This window comes from Onychostoma macrolepis, chromosome 01 (genome assembly GCF_012432095.1).
Source record: "Onychostoma macrolepis isolate SWU-2019 chromosome 01, ASM1243209v1, whole genome shotgun sequence".
Lineage (NCBI taxonomy): Eukaryota > Metazoa > Chordata > Actinopteri > Cypriniformes > Cyprinidae > Onychostoma > Onychostoma macrolepis.
Window position 1 is genome coordinate 21271205 of NC_081155.1, and position 26329 is coordinate 21297533.

The window sequence follows — 26329 nt, forward strand, 5'->3', positions numbered from 1 at the left end:
GATTCTTTACAGCATATGCTGTGCAGTCACTGTGTATATATCAGCTATTTTACAAAGGCATTCAGGGAACCCATCGATTTCGAAAATATATACTTCTGCATACAGTATATGCTAGAAGACAGCATCAACACTGCATAAAGCCCTTTATTACTCCCATGCGTGTGATTCTGCAAGCTATCAGCGCCCCACACTCAGGTCTGAAGTTCAGTCTGGAATGGAATTCCTGTCACTGGCTCAAAGTGGACACTAATGATGCTCTGATGGGCCGGGTCCGGTGGCGGGCCCTCCTCCTCCTCCTCCTCATGTCAAAGAGCAGCCCTCTTTACCGCAGAGATTTGACCTAACCGGGTTTCAGCAGCGGATCGCTTTCACATCCATCACTAGGCCCATGTGACCGCTCCGCAGACCTCATCGTATAATGCCTCCTTAATGAGCCTCAAAATGCTTTATGTTTTGATGCATTGCCATTCAGCTGAAAAGTAATCCAGAAATGGACGAAGGGATCATTATTAAGCATTAGCATTTTACCAACATTACTTGCCGAGCCGTAGAGAAAAAAAAAGCACCTAATGACCACTTTAGTTTAGGAGCTAACACAGTTAGAAGCCAAGTTGGGAGGGGTCATGTAAACTGATATTGAGGAATAGATGACTGCTTTCTGAGTTGTGGAAATTTACTGCCAATGAAATTACAAGCAGATTTAAAAACAATTTATCAAAGACGTTAATGCCGCTCATTTAGCACAATAATCCTCCTGGCTGGTTATGACACGTGCAGTGTGTCATGCCTGAATGCATTTGGAACATGATGAACCACAGAAAAATGTCAAGGTATTCATAATATCAGAGGTGCAGACAAATAAAAAAAAAAGGCTTTTGAAGTTCAAATCAAACACTACATTCATGTTTAGAGAATTTTGAAGTTGGCAAGAAAACTTGTTCAAGCTCTGGCATTTTTTGTAATCAATGTCACTACTATTAATTTTTTTGTTGTTTCAAGGCTCGAAATTGCAACCATTTTGGTCGCATATGCTCCCATAATTTAATCTGTGCAACCTCAAAATATATTTGGGAGCATTTGTGCGAGTGCATATAATTGTTGTACTGCGACCTGTTTTCAACGTCTAAAAACGTTCACAGTTATGTGCCTTCTGTGAGCTGATACGGTGACCGGCCTGCCATTCTATCAAACGTTACATAACTTAATCTTTACATTCTTAAAATTCAATGCAGATTTTAGATTGGTTAATATTAGCTGTCAATCACTCAGTCACTGCTTTTCGCTGTCAGGTGACAGGGAGCTAACTACCGCGGGAAATGCAAAGGGCTGAAGAAAAGAGAAAATGAAAGGAAACACTGACAGATTTATTTTTGTAAACCACCTAAAGTTACAAATAACGATGCTGATGATAGCGATCATGTGGTGAATGTTGACCCACCAGCTGAAAAGGCGGCGTACGGTTTTTGGAGAGAATGGTTGAAAGACTTCGATTGGCTCCGCTATGAAAATGCACTGTGCTCTATGCACTGTATTCACTTTAAAGCCTGTGGGACGGAGTTTGCAGGTAATACTAACAGCATTCGGCACCGAATCTACACATTTTAAGCTCGAGAGCTCGGTTAAATACAGAGAGAGTGCCAAACACAAGAAATGCAGGGACAAGTGTGTGGCAAAATTTTCAGGATCATCAGGTTCAATCGTTAAGGCCTTTAATTGTCAGGATGCTCACGTAAGGGGCTGCGATAATATTGTAATTGTTGTTTTAACGATGTGCAATTTGACATTATCGAGTATATTGCAAAAACCAAACCAAACACCTACAGAGAGTGCACGCATACATGAAGTGATGAAGTCTAGTAGGTTCGACTAGTGCGCGTGCGCATTTACAGTGCGTTTTCACTGCATGATTCAGTCTATTAAAATGCATAACAAAATTCAAGATACGGGGGCTTTATATCATTTCATATAGTTAATATCACACGAACAGTTCTGTTTTTTCCTCCAAAAATCAGCATGATTACAAATGTGATATTGATTTTATACAACAGTTCAATAAACAAGAAGTGAATATTACGAGACTTGCGTTTTAGACACCATATTTCCTGTTTTTGCTTCATTTCAACAACAAAAATCATTCCAAACAAAGCCACACACTTTCATGTCTCTGAGCAACATCCTGAATGAATCAACCGTTTAAATTATTAAGTTCAATCGCAGTGACTCACTTATTAACAGTGACTTGATGCCACCTACTGGCGATTGTAATTTCACATTTAAAGTATCTTTTAATTTTTTTAAAATAATTTCAAATAAGTATTCAACGTTTTACGTTTACAGTATTAAAACATTATATATGCATGTGTAACTGCAGATTAAATGCATTCATGTCCTGCATTAAGCAGGGTGTAAGTGCATCTAAATGCCACTTCAGAAATTCAAATTCAAAGATGAATTTTGTTGATACCGATTTAATTTGCTTGATAACAGCCCAAATTATTCTAATTGACTGATTAAATGTAAGAATTTGACTCAAATGATGATGCACACTTTTAGAAAAAATGGCTTAATTGTGAAAATGACCATAAAAGGTAAAAATCAATTTAAACTTATTGCAAAAGATTAATTTCTATCACTGCTGTGAACTGCCAACCCCACAGAATATGAAGAATATCAAAATCAGCTGTCCACGGTAGTCCTTAAGACTACCATCACAATAACACAAGATCAGCACAATAACACAAGCAAATTAAGCAGATTAACTTAGGTGGTTTACGAAAGGAATCTGTCAGTGTTTCTTTTCATTTTCTCTCTTCTTTAGCCCTTTGCATTTCCTGCGGTAGTTATAGCTCCCTGTCACCTGACAGCAGAAAGCAGTGACTGGGTGATTGACAGCTAATATATTAACTAGTGGTGGGCCGTTATCGGCGTTAACGTGCTGCGTTAACGTGAGACTCTTATCGGGTGATAAAAAAAAATATCGCCGTTAATCTATTCTCAAAGTTGGGTTGGGAGCTGGATCTATACTACGCAAGCTATGAAGACTTTCACCTTGATATTTTAGCGCGGATGTATACCTAGCCGAATTGCACTGTAGGGGGCGAGAACGAGTCTTCGAACCTGTGTGTATGCGTGCTAACATGGATGCAGCTATGAAGCCGCCGGTTTGCTTCAGGGAAAATTTATTTTTAAGAAGCTTCCCGATGGAAATCGGCAAGTCATTTCTGTCTCTACGTTACATGGTTGCGCTCTCTGTATCGCGTTCCGCCCCGGTTCGCACACACACACACACAAACAAATGTAAGCGCACACACAAGTGAGCACACTCCCACTCCTATTTGTAAATATTAAACCGCAAAACGTCTATTTAAATATGACTTCTGTGTGTCTCTGTGTTAATGTATGGCGCAGACGCACGGGTTTGTTCACTACTCATACAGAAGCGCGCGACGCTTGCGGCGATATTAACGTCTGTCGTCTCACTATGAACAACATCTCCAGAACTGCTCTGAGAGTCACTTCATGAGCATTCGAGCGTTTCATTTGAGAAAAACTATCCTCACGGCAACCCGTCAAAATAAAAGTTCGGTTTCACTTGAAGACATTGGGCAGAACGGCTACTACTACTAAAACTATTAAAACCTTATCTTTAAGGAATAATCATACAATGTCATCAAATATTATTATCAATATTAAATTCTTGATGACTGCTAGTTGTTTACTACTAGTAGTAAACTTATTCTGATCTACTTGGCAGAATTCAAATGAGCCATTTTAATCTAGATTAATCTAGATTAATTCCAAGATTACAGTGAGATTAATCTAGATTAAAAAAATTAATCTATGCCCACCACTAATATTAACCAATCTGCATTAAAGTTAAGAATGTAAAGATGAAATCTGTTAATATATAGAAGACTGTTTAATATAATACATTTTTGCTGGTGCTCCTAACTTTTTAAAGTTGGGAGCACCAGTGCTACCAAGTAAAAAAGTTAATTTCGAGCCCTGTGTTTGTTTGTTTGTTTACACTTTTATACTTTATTCATACTATTTTACATTTTAGTGTTTCTATGTCAAAGGTGACCATAACATATAATAAATAATGTGTTATCCCTGCAATTATTAACTTATCCAAAGAACAAGCCACAGTGTCCATTCAAGAATAGCACTTCATATTTGTACTATTGCTCATTATATGAACAGTATATTAACCTAATCAATTCCCAAAGGACCATTTATTAAAATGTGCTCTAATTTTACCAGGTGCATACTGTGTCCTTCACAACAAAATTAATTCAAAATATCTGGTGATTATGTGATTATTTCCCTGGTTTATAACAAATGGAGTAAAATTACTGTGGGGGGAAAAAAAAAGAAGAAAACATGACAGATATTCGAAAGCGAGGGGTTAGGATAAAAACCGCAGCAAGCCATAAAGCTTAGGCACACATGCTACTATCAACATGAAGAGGTAATGAATAGAACATAAGTTAAAAAGTGATTGTTTAAAATGTATAGTAGTATAAATGTTTTGAATATTTTAGAACATCTCATTGTCACACAGTTGGCGGTGGTGTAATTTGATCTTTTTGTGCCCTTCAGTATAATACTGTGTATAAATAAGGATATGCTACTATAAGCAATGTTTAAAACGAGGATCTACAAAGAATCAGATAATGTCTTGGGACACACATGAAATAATGGTCCTAACCTTCTTTGCCCAAAACACAATGACAGTGAAAAACACAATATGAAGAAAGGAAACTCACAATTATCATTAGAACTCAAGGGAAATAATAAATATTATTAAAAAAAATAAAAATATATTATACTGTCAAAAACAAATCTCAAACAGTGTCAAACAGCTCTTTGATGATGCGGATTCATTTTGCGAAGCAATGCACTGCTTCTTTTCAGCATACTTTTAAAAAAAAAATAGATCAATGTATTCAAGCATCTATTTATGGAGAGCATAATTGAGGGCTCCGTTAGATGGCCACTTCATTTATACTGCTCCAATTTCAGCTGTTTGTAGGTCACTATTAGCTAGGCAAGTCCAGCTGTAATTACTCATGTCTGAATTAGAAAAACGACATGCCGTCAAGAGGAACCACATATATAACAATGGGGTAGTCTTTGTCTGCCCATACTATAGGATCTCATTTCAGCTATTTCAGCTCCATCGTTCTGAATTTCCTTATGTTTCAATGACAATACATTGAAACCGTTTTCATTTCATTGATGCATTCTACCAAGGTCAAGACAACATGTAGAACAGGAAAAAGAGAAAGGAAAAGTGAAGTGGCCACCTATCGGAGCTATATAAACATTAGGCTCAATGGCTAATATGAATGAGACAGCCTCTTACTTAACTGGCAGTCAGAGGGCAATGAGAATTCAACTTGATAATGAATGACACTTTCACAAGTGAGCTGCAGGGCATCATTCTAGCCAATTGGAATTAACACCCCAATGCAAATGCTTGATCATGACTAACGGGATTTTTCCTCATTTCTATAATAACGAATACTATCACAATCAGACCTCTTTTCATCATCAATATAAAATCTGTCATAGCTTGGGTTGACTCCCATCTGATGTTAGTCTTTACCTGCCAATTTCTATTTAGAAACCAAATGCCAAATGTCAATCTGCCTAACGTAACACAATAACAACTCTGAAATAGCAGGGCCCCTGGTTGAAACCATCAGTGAAGAGATATTTTGACAGTCTTTGCTAAACAGTGTGAGAAACAGGCTTCAGCTCTTAACCATGGCACGATGAGTCCTGCCTTGTCATAAGAACACTTTGCTGATGTGCCGCTGGGGAGTGAAGTGAGAGATGCGGTAATTACAAGTGGCTGTGGGCTGGAGAGAGAAATGAAGGGAAAAGGAAAGCACAGCGGAAAGATGAGAGGACACTATGATAAGGGTCAGAGTGCCAATGGCCGCTTGCTCCTCAGTTCCGTGATCTTGATGCAGTGCCATCTCCACCTTGCCGATGCTTGTGTAAACTCACACCAGGAACGCTTTAATGTTCTGCTAAAAACTACAAGCCACGCTAAGCATGTAAGCTAATGCCTTTTCAATGACAGTGTTTCATTAAAATTTGGTCTTTAAAGGCACATCTGACCTTTGTGTCTTCAGGTTAATAAGGGAAAGGTGTTTAAATATTCATGGCAGATCAATTTCAAGGTCTGTGGGCAACTTGGAAAACAAACTTTGCGTTTCAAGTATGAATTTTAGCTGTGGGCTTTTTGTGTATTATATGATTGAACACCTATCAGACTAAACATTCAGTCCCATCAAACAACTTAAAAGATATTTATGACAATTATGTCTGTTTAAACAAAGCTATGTTCATAGGTAAACATCTACCTCAAACGTCTACTGATGTCTGCCGACAAAGACAAGAAACTGCCGTTAAGAAAAGCATTTCTCAACTCAAGGACTGACAAACACATTATAAATACAGTGCACAGAGTACAGTCAATTCCATTAATGTTATTTATATAGTTTTTCAGTAATCCAAGACAGTAAAGCTTTCAAACACAGCATACATTTAAGTGCATGTCCAATCAAATATACAAGTTCAAGGATGAAATAAAGTGAGTTCTGATCAAACTTTGTCTGGCATTTCACAAATATACTGATGTGAGAGTTCAACCGTTTTCTACTGTATGTAAATCAAGCTGCTATAGTTAGAGATATCTGACTGAAGTCCCAAACTTAATTACAATTCTAGTCCACAAGGAAGCCTTCTGAGCGAATTGAAACTGTTAGGCAGAAAAGCTTCCAGCTATGTACGTTTTTCATTTTAGTGCCCACTCATCAAATATCCTGATGTCATCACGCCTTTCAAAGAAGGTTAATATATTTCTCCAGAGTCTGTATCTATATACAACGCACCTATATTGTTTCTAAATTCAAAATTTCAAATACTCTGTTGACCTCAATACTGTTAGAGTGTTGAAACCTGACTGCACAATTTCCTGCCTGACATGTCAGATTAAAACCTATTACATTTCAAATCACTTTATTCCAAAGAGTAATATACAAAATGTCTGCGAGTCTTGAAATTGTTCATTGTTTAAAAGCATGCTTGGCATCCACTCATCTTAATAAGAAATCTCTCTATTCTCCAGTTCTGATTATTGGAGGAATACATGTCTGAGCCAATCAAAGCCTCTAGAAGAAGCCCCTCTGAACCCATATGCCTGAAAACGAGTAAAGAAGACAGTTCCAATCCATACACATAGTTCCTGTGCTGCTTCCCATTAAAAGGTGCCAAAAACATTTTGAATGTCACATGGCACACAGCTGGGAGAGGCTGAGGTTTTATAAAAAGGCAGATGGTGACAGACAGCTGGTTTTCACCTCTCTCAAAAACCACTGTGTCTAGGGGGGAGAAAGCATCACCCTGCACTGCCGCCACAGGTCAGGAGACAAATATACGAGGCCCAAAGAGCCAGCACTGACTTCATATCCACCTATAATGTCAAATGGAGAGGCTTTCAGCAAATTATCACCCAGAGAAAGGGCAATTTTCACCCCTACTAACTCTGTAGTCCCCAAAGAATGGGCAACAGATTGCTGTTGGGGAAGTTTAATGCGGTTGCGAGAGCATGACGAAACTTGCTAGGAGATGCAGCACACTTTGAATGTCATTTAAACTACAACCTAAAGGACACTTCTACAACATATGACATTTTAACAATATTTATTTGTAATAGCAATGCACCGAAATTAAAAATTTTGGGCTGAAGTTGAATCCAAAAATTCTGGGCAGAAAACTGAAATAGAACATAAAAAATTCGCTTTTGGTTAGAAAATAACAATTTCATTTTATGAATGATAAGTTATATATAATAAGTTATTACAACACGTCATTCATTTAATGCGCATCAAAAAAATAAAGATTCTAGCATACGTTTCTTAAAAAAAATTAAATAAATTAACTGTAACGCTAAATCATTGCAATTATTCATTTACATTTACATTTAGTCATTTTGCAGACGCTTTTATCCAAAGCGACTTACAATTTAGGGAATACATAAAGCAATTCATCTTGAAGAGGCAATCCGACAAACGAAGTGCTTGTAACACCAAGTCTCAGGCATTGTTTAAATAAGTACAAGCTAGCAAGGGAAGGAATAAATAAGGAGAAAGAGTTTTTTTTAAATTTATTTATTTATTTATTTTATTCATTTTATTTTATTTATTTTTTATTATTATTTTATTATTCATGTCATTTTCAAGCAATGAAATACTGATTTTAAACGATCAATATCCCAAAATAGAGGTTTTGCTAAACCTTATTATGAGTGACAACGGAATACTACAAATCTCTATAGATACAATTTCAAAAGCATGTGTGTCTAATATAAACTCATCTGTACTCGCATCTGTAAATGGGGGCTTTAATGCACAACAAAGACACAACAAAAAGTAAATTTAACCATCACCTCACCTCGCATCTCATCAATAGTGAACCTGATATTTTTTTCTCAGAAAAATCAATCCAACAAATATTATTTTAGATTTAATTAAAACTAGAAATTTGGTTCAAATTGCCAAATTCCAATACTATCAGTGTAAGTGTCAGGTAATCTGATGTACTCATACTGGTTAAATGTTGCGATACCGTGCATAATACAACATTCACAGCAGAATGTAACGCCAGCAGACTTAAGAAAATACTAAATTAATTATGTCTATGACATAAATGCATTGCCAATACCCACTTGCTGTTGTGCTGCCAGACTAATGTGTAAACATATAAAGAGTATAAAGAGCAAGCAGGAGCACAGATGACCAAGTGTATCAAGTGCATTTTCCTACAATGTCCTTACTTCATAAATCATATCATATGGCTTCATTATAAATGATATGATTCCTGGTACACTTAAAATAAAGACCCCGAAAAGCAGATTGGTAGATTTATCTGTCGGATATTTGAGTAAATTAAAATGATCAAAATGATCAATGATGTTTTTTGATACAAAGAAAACTGCATTAGCGAGAAGATGAACAGAAAGCTACCACACACAGATACATGTTCTTCAACACCAACAAAGACCATTTCAAATCAGTACTGCTGTGTTTTCTGAGTGTTTTAGTCAATCCCAGTTCACTCTGCCGTTCATTTCTCACTTCCCAGTTCCATCACAGATGCCACTCTTTGGCTGTACGGCTTTTATTCTTTCTGATGTCCTTAATTTTAAGTGAAGGGGACGAGGAGGGAAATCACCAATTTAGACATCAATCAATGTGTCATCTGTTCTTCGTTCTAAAAAGCTACTGTGTAACAATAAAAGGAAGTTTTCTGCAGCTGTTAAAAATAAAGTCATGGGCATGGCCAGAAAATCCACCATTAGAAATTCTGGGAAGAGTAGGGGATGAGCAATACATTGCAGTATTGATTTTAGTTTGCAGGCATGCCAGTCACACACACAGAAATCGGGATGTTCTCCGTCTCTTTTGGATTTGTACAACCAACTAGTAATTACAAAGGAAGTTGAGCAATAACAAATCAACAGAAACCTTTAGAATGCTGAGAGAGAAAAACCAAAGCAATAAATGAATGATAAGAACACTCACAACAGCTCTATTGTTTCTACTCAACGCTTAGAGGTCAGGCAGCAAAACACAGAGATATATTACCCTTTATCGTGAAAATCCAGTCAAAGTGACCTTATTAAAATCCCAGTTTACTGCTTATGAACAGCTAAAAAAAATAAAAAATTGCATTAAAAAAACATTTTCATATGCTCTAACTATTAAGTTATTTTATACAGGTTTAACAATATATTGTGTTACAATATATCGAAACGCAAAAATGCAAAATCCATGTATCATGGATAGCGTCTATATGCATTGTGTATTGTGAAAGTTTTAAAAAAAAATTTATATAGAATTAGACTAGAATGGAAACTCAGACATTCAAGCTGTTTGATTATTAATAATAAATTACATTGTTTAATAAAATGCAATAGCCTATTTAAATGTATGTAGTCAGGGACAAGAGTGCAAACATATGTCTTTAATATAATTCTGTATTTTTAGCTAAGCAGAAACAAATATTTTCATTCTGGTGTCACCACTGCCCTCTGAATGTGTAGAAGTCCAAAATTGTTTGGCAATGGCAAGTGAATTGAAAATATTTAAAGTATTGCTTACTAGCCATTAATTGTTTTGGTTTATTTGTTTGTTTTTTCAAAATTACATTTTTGTCCTTTTAACAAAATTATCATTGTTGTCCTTATATTTGTTAGCTTTTTATTATTATTATTATTATTATTAATAATAATATTATTATTATTATTACTACTATTATTATTATTATTATTATTATTAGCACCAGCACCAGAACCAGCTATAGTGTCATTTACTGCATATATAAGATGAGACAATTTACGTCTCTGGTAAAACTGCACCCGTCACAAAAAACTACAGATACAGGAAAAACACTCATATTTCCATTTTGTTTAGCAAAAAGAAATGGTTTGAATGACTTTTATTTAAACTGAATGATGACCTGACCCTTGCTGATGTAAGTAATGTGCATGATTCAAATGAAACAATGTATTCTGTTGCAGTCTCCAATATAGTCACTGACCAAGCCAATTTTTACTCGCACCTTTTTTTCCTTTTACTCCTTGCCCTCCAAAACTGGCCACCTGTTGGGGACCTAGAGCAGTGTTACTTTGGAGTCACAAGCAGCATGCAAAAACATTGGCAACTTCATTGTACTGATATTAAAGCTGAGGTGACCTCCGGCACACAAGAAATGTCAAGACACTTTCACTGAATTACGGTTCTATGTTTGACTCAGGAATAAGGGCTCCTCAGTATTTTGCCACCTAAATTTTCATTTCACAATCCCACTTCTCTATCATTTTATTGAGGTTAGCCACCTACGCACTGCCATTTCAGACAAGTTTAACAACTGTAAACTTGATAATATGAAGCCTCCATTGAGAAGAAAATTAAAATATTTTCTTCTTTTTCAGCCATTAAGATTCCAAGAAATATAATTTCTTGATTTCCAAGAACAATTAATTTAAATAAATGCAATGTGTACATAATATCCATACTTGTCTGTTGGCAAGTTTGACCTTGCACAGAGTACAGTATCTTGCAATTGCTTTTGATCCTTAAAAAGAAAAAAAAAAAAATACAGCTTCATAATGCAAACAGCCACCTATGAACCCCATGCACCACACTGTATATCAGACCCTTCACCTCAACTACAGAAAATGAAACCGCAATGTTTTCTGTTTTCCCAGTGCCACGCTTTGCTTGGCTCTTTTCCTTGATTGAATTTATGTAAATGCATAGTACATAGAAAACATACAAGAATTAGTATTAGTCTATGGCTTAATGATGTGTGTTACACTGTAAATGAAAAAAACATTCACATCACTGCAAACCTTTACAAGAGAAACCATTCAACTGGTCCTCTGAGCTTTCATTAACTGAAATATTGAAAGTGGAATGTTGGACTGTGACTTTCAGGAGTGTCGACTAAGAAAACTAGAATAAAAAAGTTAAAATGATAAATATTTTAAATTTATTTTAAATGATGGATTAAACAGAGCCACAGTACATGCTATTTAACACTTTTGCTTTTGTTCTGATTAGTTTAGACCTGCTTCAGCCTTAGTTTCTTTAGTTCAGCGCAAAATGTGAACATTTAGAGAACATACTTTAAAAGTTTAAACCACACGCTAGACTACAGAAAAGGATTCCATCAATACATTTCAGTTTGGTAAAACAGTCACTCACACACCCAGGAAAGAACATGAAAGGGCTGTAAAAAACGTGAGGTCACCAAAGTCAAATACATCTGTCAGATTTGCTTTGTCAAAACTAACCTCCCAGGTACAGTTCAGATAGAGACCTGCCATTTTCATCCAGACTGCTTGATTGTGGGAAAACTGATGCATTGTTATCCTCATTCTAAATTGTCTATTGTATCATTATATCAGAAGGAAAAGCAATTTAATTTCAAATTTGACAAAAAAAAAAAAAAAACTCAGGCACCGGAGGTATTGAGTTATATTTTGAATGAAAAGACTCACAGAGAATTAAGTCAAACAATGCAATAACCTCCTTCCATGCCTTAATTAAAGAAGTGTAATTAAGAAATTACACCCCTAAATCAGCACACTGCTGGTGCGAATAAGTGATACACTGTCGCTGCCTTATAGGTATCTCCAGCTGCAATTAAACATTTCAGAGGTCCTCCTGCAGGCTGGCACACCTGAGTAGTTGATAAAGCTTCAATCTTGAGCAACACTCAAGAGATTTGTGCGACTGTCTGTAACTTCAGAGGAAGGGATCAGACCACTATCTCTTGTGAACTTATATGGCTACTGCAAGGGTCATGAAAGGGTCTCTGCTCACACATGCTCAGAATACAAACGCTACTATAGAACACATTCAGTAGTAACATGCAGCAAACTGCATGGTTTCAATGTTTGACTGGTACAATCCAAAATAGTGTGACCTGACTCTAAATGTACTTGGCGCCTTCAGAAGAGACAGCAGATATTGACTACAATGTTTCACGAGCAATAAACACCATTTTTCCCAACATGCTATAATGCCTTTTAGCAGCAGTTGAGCAATCACACTGATGAGCGCTACTTGAAAAGTAAAGCGCAACTGATTCTAAACAAACAGCGTAATAATAAAACTGAATTTCCAGTGGTAATTATTTGTAAGCTGTAATATATCCCAGAACTCATAGTGAGTGACTGACATTATTAAATTCTTGAGTTTCTTTCTAAATGAGGAAAGGTGCAATAAAGAAAACAAATGATGCATATTGGTAATCAATTTCAATGAGTGCGGTGCGGCCATGATCTATCAACTACCCCTGCGCTTGGAAAATGCCCTCATGAGCACAACAGCTGCTCGCTGCTACGTTGAATCATCAGATTTATGTATGCGGCCAGCCCGGGCTAAAGTTACTTTCCTGTTTCCAAAATAAAAAAGTCATTTAATGTTGATAAATATATTCAATAAAAAACAAATTACCGCTTGGATGCATTCTCTGGTGTCTCTTCACCCCCATTTAGCCTTAATTACAACATCTCTTTTGGTTTCTCTGCCCCTCTCTACCACCTGATCCCCCCACCCTATCTTTCTCTCTCACTTTCTCTCCCCAGCTGTCTCATCACCCTATTGATCCCTTAATTGTGTTGTTTGGCACCTGTTCCTGGGCCCATTTCCAGGTATTTCAACTAGTGCAAAGACTATCATCTGCAATAAAACTCCTCTGTAAGGACATCAGACGCATCTGAATGCGGGAACAGCGCTCATAATTACCCATTACTGAGAAATAACACATTTACAAGTGTGAAGTATAGCAATTTCAATAACGCGTTTCTTGGATCATCTCAATTTAAACATGGTCTCTGAGTAGTGCTATTAAGTTTCTGAGGTGCATGTGTGGGGAACATTTCAATTCTTGCCTTCCAGGAATGGTAGATACAAGATGGAGTCATACTGCACTTTATTATGACTGAACTACTATGATTTGTGATAGACACACTGAATATTGATCTTTTTATCATTGTCTCAAGCAGTGGCGGCGTTTCACAAAACCATAGGGTATGGTTGGGGGAGATAATAAATATATCAAATAAATAAATAAAAATCCCACGGCACACTGAAAGCACTGAAATATGGGGTTTCAGTAATTAAACACTGCGTCATCAGAGTTGGTATTGTGGTTTTATCAGACACTTGCACTTAACATTATATGAAAATCAAGCTCAAATGGAGTTAACAAGGTTTCTGACCAGCGAATGACAGAGACCTGTGTTTTGTCCGTCTTTAGAACGGCTGTATCTGAGTGCATCACATTACGCTTTCATCAACTTAACATTAAAGGTTAACGTCTATTGTATCTATATGGGCTTATTCAATGGGCTTATATGTAGCTTATTCAAACATCAGTTATTTATTTACCCTTGCATTGCGAACAAGCGGAGATCTGTCTCTTCCAGGCTGTGCGCGGAGCTTCATTCTGAATGGAGGCGGGGTGAAGTTACGAGGTTTCGCTGATAGTTTGAGGATCCAATGGCGTTACTAAGTTTTACTGACGAGCTCTTTTAATTGCTTTTCATTGGTTAAATATTTGTAAAGCCCTCAAACAGACATAAGGAAGACCAATAGCACTGATTTAAAATTATATTAACAAAATATTCTAGAGATATGAAGTTTAGATAATTTTCCACGGCACACCTGACTGGGCTAGGGTATGGCGACTGCCATACTCTGCCATACAGAAACGCCGCCCCTGTTCTCAAGTCTACTGTAAATCTCCAACATTGCTTAGAATATATAATTTCAAAATGCCACACTGAAGTGCAGCAGAAATTTCATTTGAATATTCACAAGAAATTTTTACACACCTACAATCAAACCTATACACAATATATAGATGACACATGATAAATGTTTCTTTATTGTTAAGCGCAGTGTAAATTTCTTTAGATGCTAATTTCTCAGAGCATGACAGACTAAGTACAAGACTTTTGTCAATAGAGATAATGAAGGATTGAAAGCTACTGTATAGCTACAGTATAGTTCATAAAAACTCAATATATAGCTTAACATATAAAAACGATTCGGAAAGAACAATAATCGGTTTAACCGACATTCAGAATTTTGTACTAAATGGTTTATTAGCTTTTTTTCAATATTGGGTGTGAATAGGTTTTTTGATTGAGGAAAAAACAGTGTATTGTTTGCGTATATTACTAAACATTTTGCGTCGCAACTAATTATTTGCAAATAAGAAATGCATAGCGTTACAGCACATAAAGAAATTAAGATCTACAGCTATTTAGACTGCATAATTTATAGATACAATTATTGCTGTTATTGAGTTATGAATATATTTTTGACATACAAATATCCATAATTAATGTAATGTTTTATTATGTAGTCAATTAATCACCATCAAAGTAAAAAGACAATAAAAATGTATAATCTGCATTTGTTATCAGACCGTTATATTGTTGAAAAAAATGAGTAGGTTGCATGCTAACCAAAACCAATTATTGTATTACTCTGTGCTCAACATATCTGTAAGTCCCTCTTAAATGCAATATGAAACACCTTAACAATGACCAATTAGATTGCAAGCAAAACTCTCAACTTCCATCCACAGTTTCTCCAGACAAAGTCTTTGTACTTCTGTATATCAGAAGGATAATAGCAGCCTAAATTGTATGCTAGGTGGTCAATTATAAAAACATAAATGACAATTTAATTATTTTGCTTTCTTTTTTCCATTAATCTTGCATTGGATTAGAAATGTTTTTTATCAGGAATGAGCAAAGTTTTTTTTGTTTTTTTTCTTTCTTTCTTTCAAGGGAGGTAATTATTAGACCTGTAGCTACAGATACTTTAATGGGTGTTATGAGAGGCATCAACAGGTATAACACGATTAATTGAGCTACTGCTGAGCAATACGTATGAGGCTGATAAATTATATCTAATCACATTCACTTAATTTATCCAAAAATAACAGTATGTTCTGCACGTAAATACAAATTTCACGTTGGTGATCATGAACAGCCACTGAAAACGAATTACAAACACCCACCCATCACCCGTTTTTATGAGTTTGTCACTTCACATAAATGTATGTCTTAATGTAAACAAATGAAAAAAAGAAAGAACAACAAACAGGCATAACCTACAAAGACACATTGAAGAGGTGTGAGGTAACTTTTACCTTTCAGGAGGACGGTTGGTGTTTCCTTGCAGCGGCGGGAAATCGGTCCCACGCAGGTCTGCGCTTTTCACCACACAGCGGATGATACACGCTTGACAGAGAAAATAAGCAGCTCGGTGAGGAGAAATTCTCTCTTTCTCTTTCTCTCTCTCTCTTTCTACTTCTCAGAGACAGTCAGTCAGACAGAGGTTTTCTTGCGTGAGCTTACCGTCGATAAATGTGACAGAATGTGAGTGTGCGCGCGCGGCGTCTCGAGCGCACGTGAAGTGAAGTTGGGGAATTGTTCTCGCGCTGGGTGCTGAAGAGCAGCCTCCGCGGGGAGAAGATGCAAAGTAAGTGTGTGTGTGTGTGTGCACTGACCACTGACTGAGGTCCTACAAGGATGAGCGAGTGCACTTTGTGGAAGAGCGCATGGTGTCTGTGGAGGGAAACAGCGACTCTCTCGTGCGCATCTTTGTTTTAACCCCTGAACATCACGCACGGGTCTCGTGACAGGTTAACCCTGGATTATCAGATGTCCATGCATCTTTTACTCTCAGAGAGCCCATCATTGACAATTATTATCTATTTTCATTTTATACCCATTTTAAAATTGCTTTTATGAAACCATTGTAATACAAATAGTGATTTTAAGCCTGTTTTGTTTAAGAATGAATTATTTTCTTTTTATTTATTTTGAGAAAATGTTAACTTTTACATGTACATGTGCATACACTTTGACTTTCCTGACTTTGATTGCCTTGAGAATCCTTCCCAGCAAGCTCGGAACCTGAAATTAATTTACACAGCAGGTCTTGATGACCAATTCCGATTTTGTGACTATATCCGATTTTCTGGACGACGTGCTTACATTTCTTTTAAAAGTGAACGTATCGGATGTGTGCATTTTACACTGCACTTGGTGAAACAACCCAAAAATAGCATGCATGACATCATAAATCAATTTGAATAGTACATTGAGTTTAATTTATTGACATGGAATTCATATAGAAAGGTTTTTAATGCAATAGTTACATCTATAGATCAAAATAATTATATAGCCTAGTACAATTTTTTCAGGACCAGTAGGCCTACGCAGCTCCGCTGAAAGCTTGCGAGTGGAATAATACTCAAGTGGTAGATATTGTTAAGCATGTCACATCGTCTGTTTCTTTAGAAATTAAAACCAAATGCGTTCATCAGTGATTGCATATCAAAGGCAGGGACATGTTTGTGTGCATTTTATTTTGTGCTTTCAATGGAACGAACAGGACTGAAGCGCTCGTTTGAGCGCGAGCCGCCGTCACTGACAGCAGAACGAGCTCTCAGCGTGATTTCAAAAGCAACACATTTCAGCGCCTTTTAACACAAACGAACGAGGTTAATACTCTGCCACTCAGCTAGAGATGTTTCATTTGTTACAGGTATGTCTGTACCGCGAAATGTAAAAAAAAAAAAAAAAAAAATCACTTTTCAATGACGAATAAATCGCATTTACAGGGGAATATCCGATTTGTCAGCTTACACTGCAGGCGCAAATGCACGTATCCGATTCATATCTGGTTTATTTCCACATATGAATGAGGCCTGAAACCGATCGGAGAATATCGGAATCCATGTGATTCTTTTCCTGCTTACACGGTTTGTGCCACATGGGAATAAAAAAATAATCGGAATTGGATCACTTGAACCAAGCAGTGTAAACGCGGCCTAAAGAGACCACGATGACAGAGCAGCCCTATTAAGTTTTTAGTTCCTGGGATATTTTACACACCACTGAACCAATGTAAAGGACCTGAAAATTTGGAGGCCTATGGTGCAGATGCATTTCAAACTGAAAGATGTATTATTATTATTATTATTATTATTATTATTATTATTTCATTTTTTTTTTTTTAAATGTAGATATTTTTGGTGGATTCTATTATTATTATTATTATTATTATTATTATTTCCTATCACATTGTTGGAAGTAAGAGCATGAAATTGTATAAATTGTTAAATACTCAATTTATTTTATCCTCCTGGCAAAATTGTTGCTGTGATACACTCCAGAGTGTTAGGCTACTGTAATATACTGTACAGTGTTTACACATATTTAGTAGCCTAAAAGAAAACAAATATATTGTTGCAATATTGCCTTAGTGAGTCTCTGAGAATTAAAACGGACAATTCTGCAACTGAGGCAAACTGTGTTCATTGCACAGTATGCTGTCATTCTGTAGGTCTTTTGGACAAGCTTTGCAAAATTAAGAACATTTTTTATTTGTTAGTTGTTATTCATTTTTAATCATTTTTGTTGGCTTATTTTATTAAACTGAGGCAAGAATCTTAATATCTTGATATCTTAATATGAAATGCACTGTTTTATTGCAGTGAATTTCATAGTTGCTAAGTGCTAAAACAAATAAATGCATATTAAAAATGAAAGAAATATTTACAGAATATACTGTAGAGAAGGTTTGGTAAAACTTCTGGGAAATATAAAGGTTTCTTTGGTACAGCTTTAAACCTGGCCTATAAGCTGAGTGCAACTAACAGGTAAGACGTTGTTTTTCTAGTCTACTGAAGTAATCATAAAACCTCACACTCAAGCATTTTCTGTATTTTAAGCTTCTGGCTGTGGCAAAGGACAAAACTGTGGTTGAGTATTTTAATCAGCTTTCATTCATTTTCCTGCTCATCTGAGGGGTAAACTGCAGGGCAGTTAGATTATACTTTGCGAGCAGTACGATTGCATATGAGCGAACAATAAAACGAAGGAGACTAACCCACACCAGCTCTCCCAATAATATCCTTTTAACTGTCCCGTATGAAACATAGTCATTACCGTGACAGTACGTGTTTAAAAGGATCCCGATGTTCGAGTCATGCTGCGCTTATTAAAAATCAAATTGTTTATTACACCAGGGTGAGTTTTAGTTTCCCTTCTGCATAGCATTTTGGGAATATATGGGCACCATCCTCATAAACTTACAGTAACAAGGAAAACAGAAGAAGAAATAATAACTCGAAAGATTGCTTGCATGCCTGTGAAAACACCCACAAGGGACTGGCAAGTCAACACATTTCAAACAGAGAAAATAAAGTACGGCTTAAGCTTTATTGAAATTCCCAATTCTTTCTGTGCTCAAATCAAGGTTATTCATTGCGGAGAAATGAACTTTATGTCTGGTTGGGCTTCTGCTAAAGCATATGTGAGAATTACACTCCAGCAGACTTAAGAATCTATACATCTTCACCCCTTCCTCGTTTCTCGTGTTCAGGAGTCGGCATCATCCACAGGCCCTTCGTTAGTTCTGCTTGGCAAACCACCTCTGTTCTTTCTGAAATTCTCGGCTGGCCACATGACAGCGGTGTACAGTGAGGCAACTCACATTTTTTTTATCATTAAGACAACATTGCCTTCAGCCAGCTGAGTTTGACCTGATGACATTTGTGGCTATAAAAATCCCTTTTTTTTTTTTTTTTTTTTAAATGTTCAAGATTTTTTTATTTATTTTTTAAAGATCAACTTTTTGGTTTTGCCATCTGGGAAGTTGCTAGAGTGTAAATTAAGTAGTAAAATATAAACAATTTAATAAGATCTTATAACTAATATTGCTTTCTAAATGAATACAAGGTAAATAAATTAGTCACTTAGATTTTGGTTAAAAAAAAATTGTATTTCAACTTAGATTATTATGCATAACAATTTTCCATTAGATATCGAGACTATTACAGTATTTGCATGCATCTCGTTTTCCTCTGCATTAAGCACATGTGAACTGTCTCTAAAATTTGGTGAGAGCTTGCTCTCCTTCACGGATTGTAAAATTCAGCGGCTGTTGACAACTTGGGCTGAGGGTAAACACTTCAGCAGATTTACATCATTCAAATGAAACCCACTGGACTGCAAATAAATGTCAGATTAAACATTTATATTCAACACGCTGGATGGTTTTTTGATGGCATTAGTTTTTGGGGTTGCACTGCTAAAAGTGAAGAAATGTAGAAAACCAACAAGTTCCAACTAAAAATCTTGCAAATAAATGCCCATACCATTCTGTGTCTATCTCAAACAGTGATGACACAACTGCTAAATAGTTGGAAAATTTACACTCAAATATTCAAAACCTAATTTCACAAGACACGTTATCATAAAATGTGCTTTAATGGCTGTTACACATTATAGTGCTAATTTAATTTCATATCCCATCATTAAAATTTTATATTTCTATGCTTTTCTATGTCAGGATTTGAAAAGCAAAAATCACGCTTTTAAAAATGATTATTATACATCCACTCATCCAACTAATTACCAGATTTCTTTAACTAGCAACACGTTTACCTATAGGCATTTGCAGCACAAGGCTTATAGAGAAGGCTATCAGAGCTGAAGTGTTCAGCAGCCACTGCCCCAGTGCCTTGTGGGTAAATATGTTACAGCATTAGAGGAATACTGTACGTTTGGAGAGACTCAGCCACAGGCAGTTCTCAAACAAACTTTTGCTCTCCCCCGCAGCTGAAAACAGCATCATCCATCCTGGATTTCTCTCTTGCCTGTTGAGTCCAACACCACAGCAAAGTATATTGTTGTATCATGCTGGGCCCCCACACAACTTGCACATAGTACAAGTATCTACTACTGCTCAGATGAATTCCATCCAAATCACTGGTGACAACGTTAAAGGAATAATGTATCAATGTGGCAGACATGAGCAATATCACAAAAATCAAATCCATTTTTTTAACAACAAAGAACTGCCTGAAAACAAGACACCTTGGGAAGTAAAAAGGCATATTTGGTACTAGGAAGTGAAATGTATTTAATTTGTTTTTACTCTTAATGAAATTGCAGTCATAAGTGATTTCAGCAGTGCATTTGAGAGGATTTTTTCTTCTCTCTCTCTTCTCTCTCTCTCTCTCTCCCACAGTCCCTTTCGCGATAAACTTTTGGGATTTTCAAGCAATATTGCTGAGTATATAACCTAATAATTACCAGGTTGTAATATAATGGAATGATTAAATGCTATGCTTATTAGTCAATTTAAAAAGGTTGTCAAATCCATAAGATACAAGTTCATCAATGCACATCAATGCAAAACCCGATACTTCTAATGTAATCCTTGTCTGAGACCCTGAACATGCTGCACCACCTGGCTTCAAATATATATAGCGAGCAAGAACACAGAATGCCATTAATGTCATTGCATGTAGCATACAATGAAATTTCGTATCTCTCATAGAAATGCAACTATATCCATCTACATTCAATCTCATAAAAAACATACGTATAAATAAATTTCAAAATTTTAAGGGTAATTATGAAGAAAAAAGAAACGGGGAGGAAGAATTCAGTTTGCATATGGCTGTTGGATAAAAGCTGTTTCTGAATCTGGAGGTGCAAGTCTTTAGCGTCTTCCAGATGGCAGTAGTGCAAACAAACTGTGGAAAGGGTGAGTGCTGTCCTTGATAATAGTGCAGGCTCTGCTATGACAGCGAAGCCTGTAGATGTCCTCAAGGGGGGGTATTGGAAGTCCGATAATATTTTGTGAGGTTTAAAATAACCCTTTGAAGTGCAGCTCTTTCAGCCATTGAGCAATTTCCATACCAGACTGTAATGCAATATGTCAGTATACTTTCTACCGTACAGTGGTAGAACGACTTCAACAGTCTGGCAAAGAGTTGGGCCTTCCTCAAAGTTCGGAGAAAGTAAAGTCTCTGTTGGGCCTTTTTGACCAGAGCAGCAGTGTTGACAGTCCACTTAAGGTTCTCACTAACATGGATGCCCAAGAACTTAAAACTGGACACTCTCTCCACCTCCTCTCCCTTCATTTCCAAGGTCTGAAGTTCCTCTCGATGTCATGAATGTATGAATGTACTGTATCTATAGCTAGACCCAACATACCTAGAATCCTAGAATATTTCTTTGAGTAAAGTTTGGGGATGGGGTTAGAATCATATACACATTCGCTTGATGTGAAAGTCTTCCCTACATTCTTGAGAATTCAGCACTACCTAGGACATTTCTTGGAATTTCGTTAAAAGTGTATGAAGTATTCAATTCGTCCTGTTTAAATGTGTTTTGGTATACAGTAGAACTCAGAGAGCGGGTGAGAGAACATCTGAAGGCTCTGTTGCAGGTTAACTGCAGGATGAGAACACCTGCCATGACATAGTTGGAGTTTTTGTGGGAGGGGGTTTAAGAGCACTGTCTGCATTTGGATTCTCTGTGGTTGACATAGTGCTGTCAGCTGGTGTCTTACACCAATAATTCATAGAAAGCCTGTGGTAGCACTCAATAATTCACCGCACATATACACGTAGAGCTTACCACCCCACTTTGACAATCCTTTTGTTATCACTGAGCAATCCCACATAAAATTTTTAACACTTCAATATATTCAGCGATGACCAAGCCATGTGTCAGCTTGCCTACAAATAGTCATCGTATCTTTGAAATGTCATAAATTCAGGTAGCAGTTGCCCGTATGGAGCTTTTGGTCATTTTTAAGAGCTCCCTTTTTTATGTGAAATGAATGTGAAATGCTGACCTTCTTCCGGGCTCTCCTGTTCCCCAAGTGCATGAGGGCTAAGGGACATTAGCAAACCTGTCTAATTCATTATTTTGCCTATACTCAGACACTGCACTGAGTGAGAGTAGAGGAAAGTCAGGGCAGGCTATGCAAGTGACACACAGCAGAGTCCCGGAGATATGCTATTTAAAGCCTGAATATCTAATATAGGTAACGGAATAAATGACGTAACTTTTAGGGCAGGGGCGTGTGGACTTTCACTTCCACTAATTTAGGGTGTGAACCGAGTGCAAGAAATGAATTCTAATCGACACTTTTCCGGTCTGGAAAGTCACTGAATTGAATTTTAATTCTCCTGAACTACCTGATTTTAAATTTAAATCATGCCAGCTGTATGGCACATCCACTTGTGCGGGCTCCAAAGAGATTCAGAATCTGACTTTCAACTACACATTGTGAAACCGTAATTGATGGGTTCTTTCACTTCAAATGTGACAGGGTTGCATGTAACAATCAATCATCTTTAAGATACAATGTGCACAAAAACAAGCAAAAAGACATGGAAGATGTGCTTGTCATTGAAGAAGGTTATCAAGTTTGATTGTGAAATTGAAGAGTTTGATTTTTTTTTTTTTTTTTTAAGTAGTAGCGATAAGTGTGGGCCACAAAGCAAGATTTATAAAAAAAAGAAAAAAAAAAAAGAATACAAAACAAAAGGATTTAACTGGAGTGATGTGGTACTGCTTGCTGTCGTTTTACAAATTATTATTCAGTGAATAAACAAAAATAACTGATTATGAATATTGATACATACACATATACAGTGGAGGCCAAAAGTCAAAGCTCTGTGATCGCTAGCTTCTATTTCACTCGTCTTATTTAATATATATGTAATATATTACTTTATATTTTGAGTGTGTGTATTTATTATTTAGATTACACAGTAAACATATGAAATAGAAGGCTGTTTTTACTTTTACTTATTAAAAAATAAATAGTCATAATTCAATAATATTATATCTATATATAAAATATTATATTTTGTGTGTGTGTGTTTATTATTTAGATGCTACACATTAAACTTATAGAAGGTAATTTTGACTTCTACGTATCATCGTAATTTCATGTAACATTTCTTGTTTCAAATTTTTCTAAAATTTAAAAGGTTTTTTCCCCCCCGTTTTAAACTAGATTTCAAATCCAAAAATGTGCATTTCAATGTTGTTCCAGATTTTTAGACCGATTAAGTACACTGCATGTACTTAATATACAAGAAAAGTCAGCACACAAATGTAATGCTCCCAAAAAAATATATAAAAAAAGATAAAATAAAATAGAACCTTGTGACGTTTCGAGCTTCTCATTATAAATTGCCCCACCATGCTAATATCATAGCATGATTCCAGTTGTGTCCCCGCAGAGGCTATTTACATTATAAGCATACAGTCCACGCTGTGGAACTGATATGTGATTACTATGCTAAGTGAATCTCTCACTGGCAGCTCCCATCCTGTTGTGCCGACTCTGTTTTATTAGCATGGCTGTGTCCTGTGAGCATTTCTGCAAGCACATCACATCCCCAACTAAACCTAATTGTACGCAGGCACAATGTCAAGCAATGATAGTTGATTTAACAGCCGATTGAATTATCGCCCTTCAGCTGTGAACTGCTTCACCTGGCAATGTTTTTTTGTTTTTTTTCTCCAACAAATTAGCTCCCAACAATGACAAGTTCATTCACTTGCCTTGGCAAGTGTAGCGCATATTAGTGAGAGACAAGATGCTAATGCTGTATTTGAATAATGAGAGTAGATATTTGTAACAGCTTTCCAAAAATGTGACATTTATGAAAGGTTTATGATAATGCAGTTGTCATTGCATCATATGCAAAAGCAGAGAAAGGAAGTAAAAGGCACAAAACGAAAAACGAAAATAAACATAATACTGGTTGGGAATGATATTCCATCTAATGCAACATGCTCCAAACTTTTTAGAAACGCATGGACAAAGCTGGCTAATTAGAAACTATTTAAAATAATAATCGCATATCATATTTCCAAATAACATAAAAAATTTTGTTCTATATATATCACTGACCTATTGTATAATCCAGCCTTGCATCTCAGTTAGAGATCACAGTTAGAGCCAAGTTCTAAACACTGCAGTAGGCGACTTTGCAAATCCTCAATAATAGGCCTACATAGTTCAAACACCATGATTAATTAAATATTGATCTGTTTGCTGCGATGGCACACTTTGTGATGGTTCTCATCTCCCACGTACAAAACGTACCCACAAGCTTTAATTGTTTTTCTAAAGAACTCAGGAAGTGTTCCAAAGTAATGTAAAACACCAACATCCCTGAGCCTGCTCAGAAAGGAAGTTTAAAAACACATGCATTTATACAGCCACACTGAATCTGTCTGTCTTTGCTCTACTGCCTGGCCTTGTTCTAGGATAGCAAAAGAAAGCCATTCAGCAATATATGCTTGAATGCAATTATATTTCAAGGACATTTTAACTTTGGAATGTAGCTGTTTATCTACATTCTTGCAATTATAGACTGCTTGAATGACAAATAACTCAGAGCTGTTCCAGTCACTCATAAAATGGGTATTAGAGGTGATGCACTCTACATTTCTTTGACAGAGATTAATGGATTGAATTAGGAAATGTCATGGCACCGTTTTTGTCAGATCGGGTGAGATAGGTTCCTGCCGGGCTCTGTCACATATCAGATGAAAAAAGACAAACTCTATGAGCCTTTGTGTGAAAAAGTGAATTGCTGGGTATGTAAAGCAATACTGTTCAAAAACCCATGAGAGTATCATGTGTGACAAATTGAGAAACGACTAAATGAAACGCACTACCATGACTAGGAAAGTTGTGGGGAAGTGGGCAACAGGTCGATCCCCCCTGGAGACAGACCTTAGTTTTAGTAGTCATGTCAAAGCAGTAACTAAATCAGCATACTATCATCTCAAAAACATTGCAAGAATTAGATGTTTTGTTTCCAGTCAAGACTTGGAGAAACTTGTCCGTGCCTTTATCACCAGCAGGGTGGACTATTGTAATGGTCTCCTCACTGGCCTTCCAAAGAAGACCATTAGACAGCTGCAGCTCATCCAGAACGCTGCTGCCAGGATTCTGACTAGAACCAGAAAATCTGAGCATATCACACCAGTCCTCAGGTCCTTACACTGGCTTCCAGTTACATTTAGGATTGATTTTAAAGTACTTTTACTCGTTTATAAATCACTCAATGGCCTAGGACCTAAATACATTGCAGATATGCTCACTGAATATAAACCTAACAGACCACTCAGATCATTAGGATCGAGAAACACCAAGAGTTCACACAAAACAAGGGGAGTCCGCTTTTAGCTATTATGCTGCCCGCAGTTGGAACCAGCTTCCAGAAGAGATCAGATGTGCTAAAACATTAGCCACATTTAAATCCAGACTCAAAACTCATCTGTTTAGCTGTGCATTTACTGAATGAGCACTGTGTTACGTCCGCACTGATTGCACTGTATTTTATAATCATTTTCTATTCTTAACTGTTTTAATTCATTTTAAATACATTTTTATATAATTTCGTTTTTATTGCTGTGATTATTATTATTATTATTATTATTTTTAATTCCTTGTTTTTATTGTTGTGATTATAATTTTTAATATTTCACTTCCTTTTATGTAAAGCACTTTGAATTACCACTGTGTATGAAACGTGCTATATAAATAAACCTGCCTTGCCTTACTACTAATAATAATAGACAATATTAACATTAATTGATATCGCTGTATTTTGCATTTCCCCCAAAACTAGCATAAACTGATATTTGAATCAATTAAAATACTACATCTAAAATAAATTCATATATTTTGCATAGATGCTGATATCTGAATTATTACTGGAGGAGAGAGAGACAGTAGTTTTGCCTTATTTAAAATTAAACAAATTTCCTCTTTTAAAACAAATATAAAACAAATCTTCAGAGACATTCAACCTTAAATGTGAAGATACACGAAAAACGTGTGCTTTTTAATAATTAAAAACAACAACTATATGGCAA

At 36.3% G+C, this 26329-nt stretch overlaps 1 protein-coding gene across 11 annotated transcripts in view; it reads right to left on the reverse strand.

Annotated features, from left to right (window-relative positions):
* The window catches only part of LOC131547855 (teneurin-3), a 642274-nt gene that overhangs the window by 537526 nt on the left and 78419 nt on the right, over positions 1-26329 (reverse strand). Inside the window, exons 1-2 of one of the 11 annotated variants that reach the window (XM_058788618.1) lie at positions 15965-16265; positions 15757-15847 (exon numbers count right to left, since the gene is read on the reverse strand). The exons of the other annotated variants lie outside the window; for them this stretch is intronic. The gene's annotated coding sequence lies outside the window, so the exon portion shown is untranslated. Of the gene's footprint in view, positions 1-15756; positions 15848-15964; positions 16266-26329 lie in introns of those variants that run through there. 11 annotated transcript variants of the gene reach the window in all.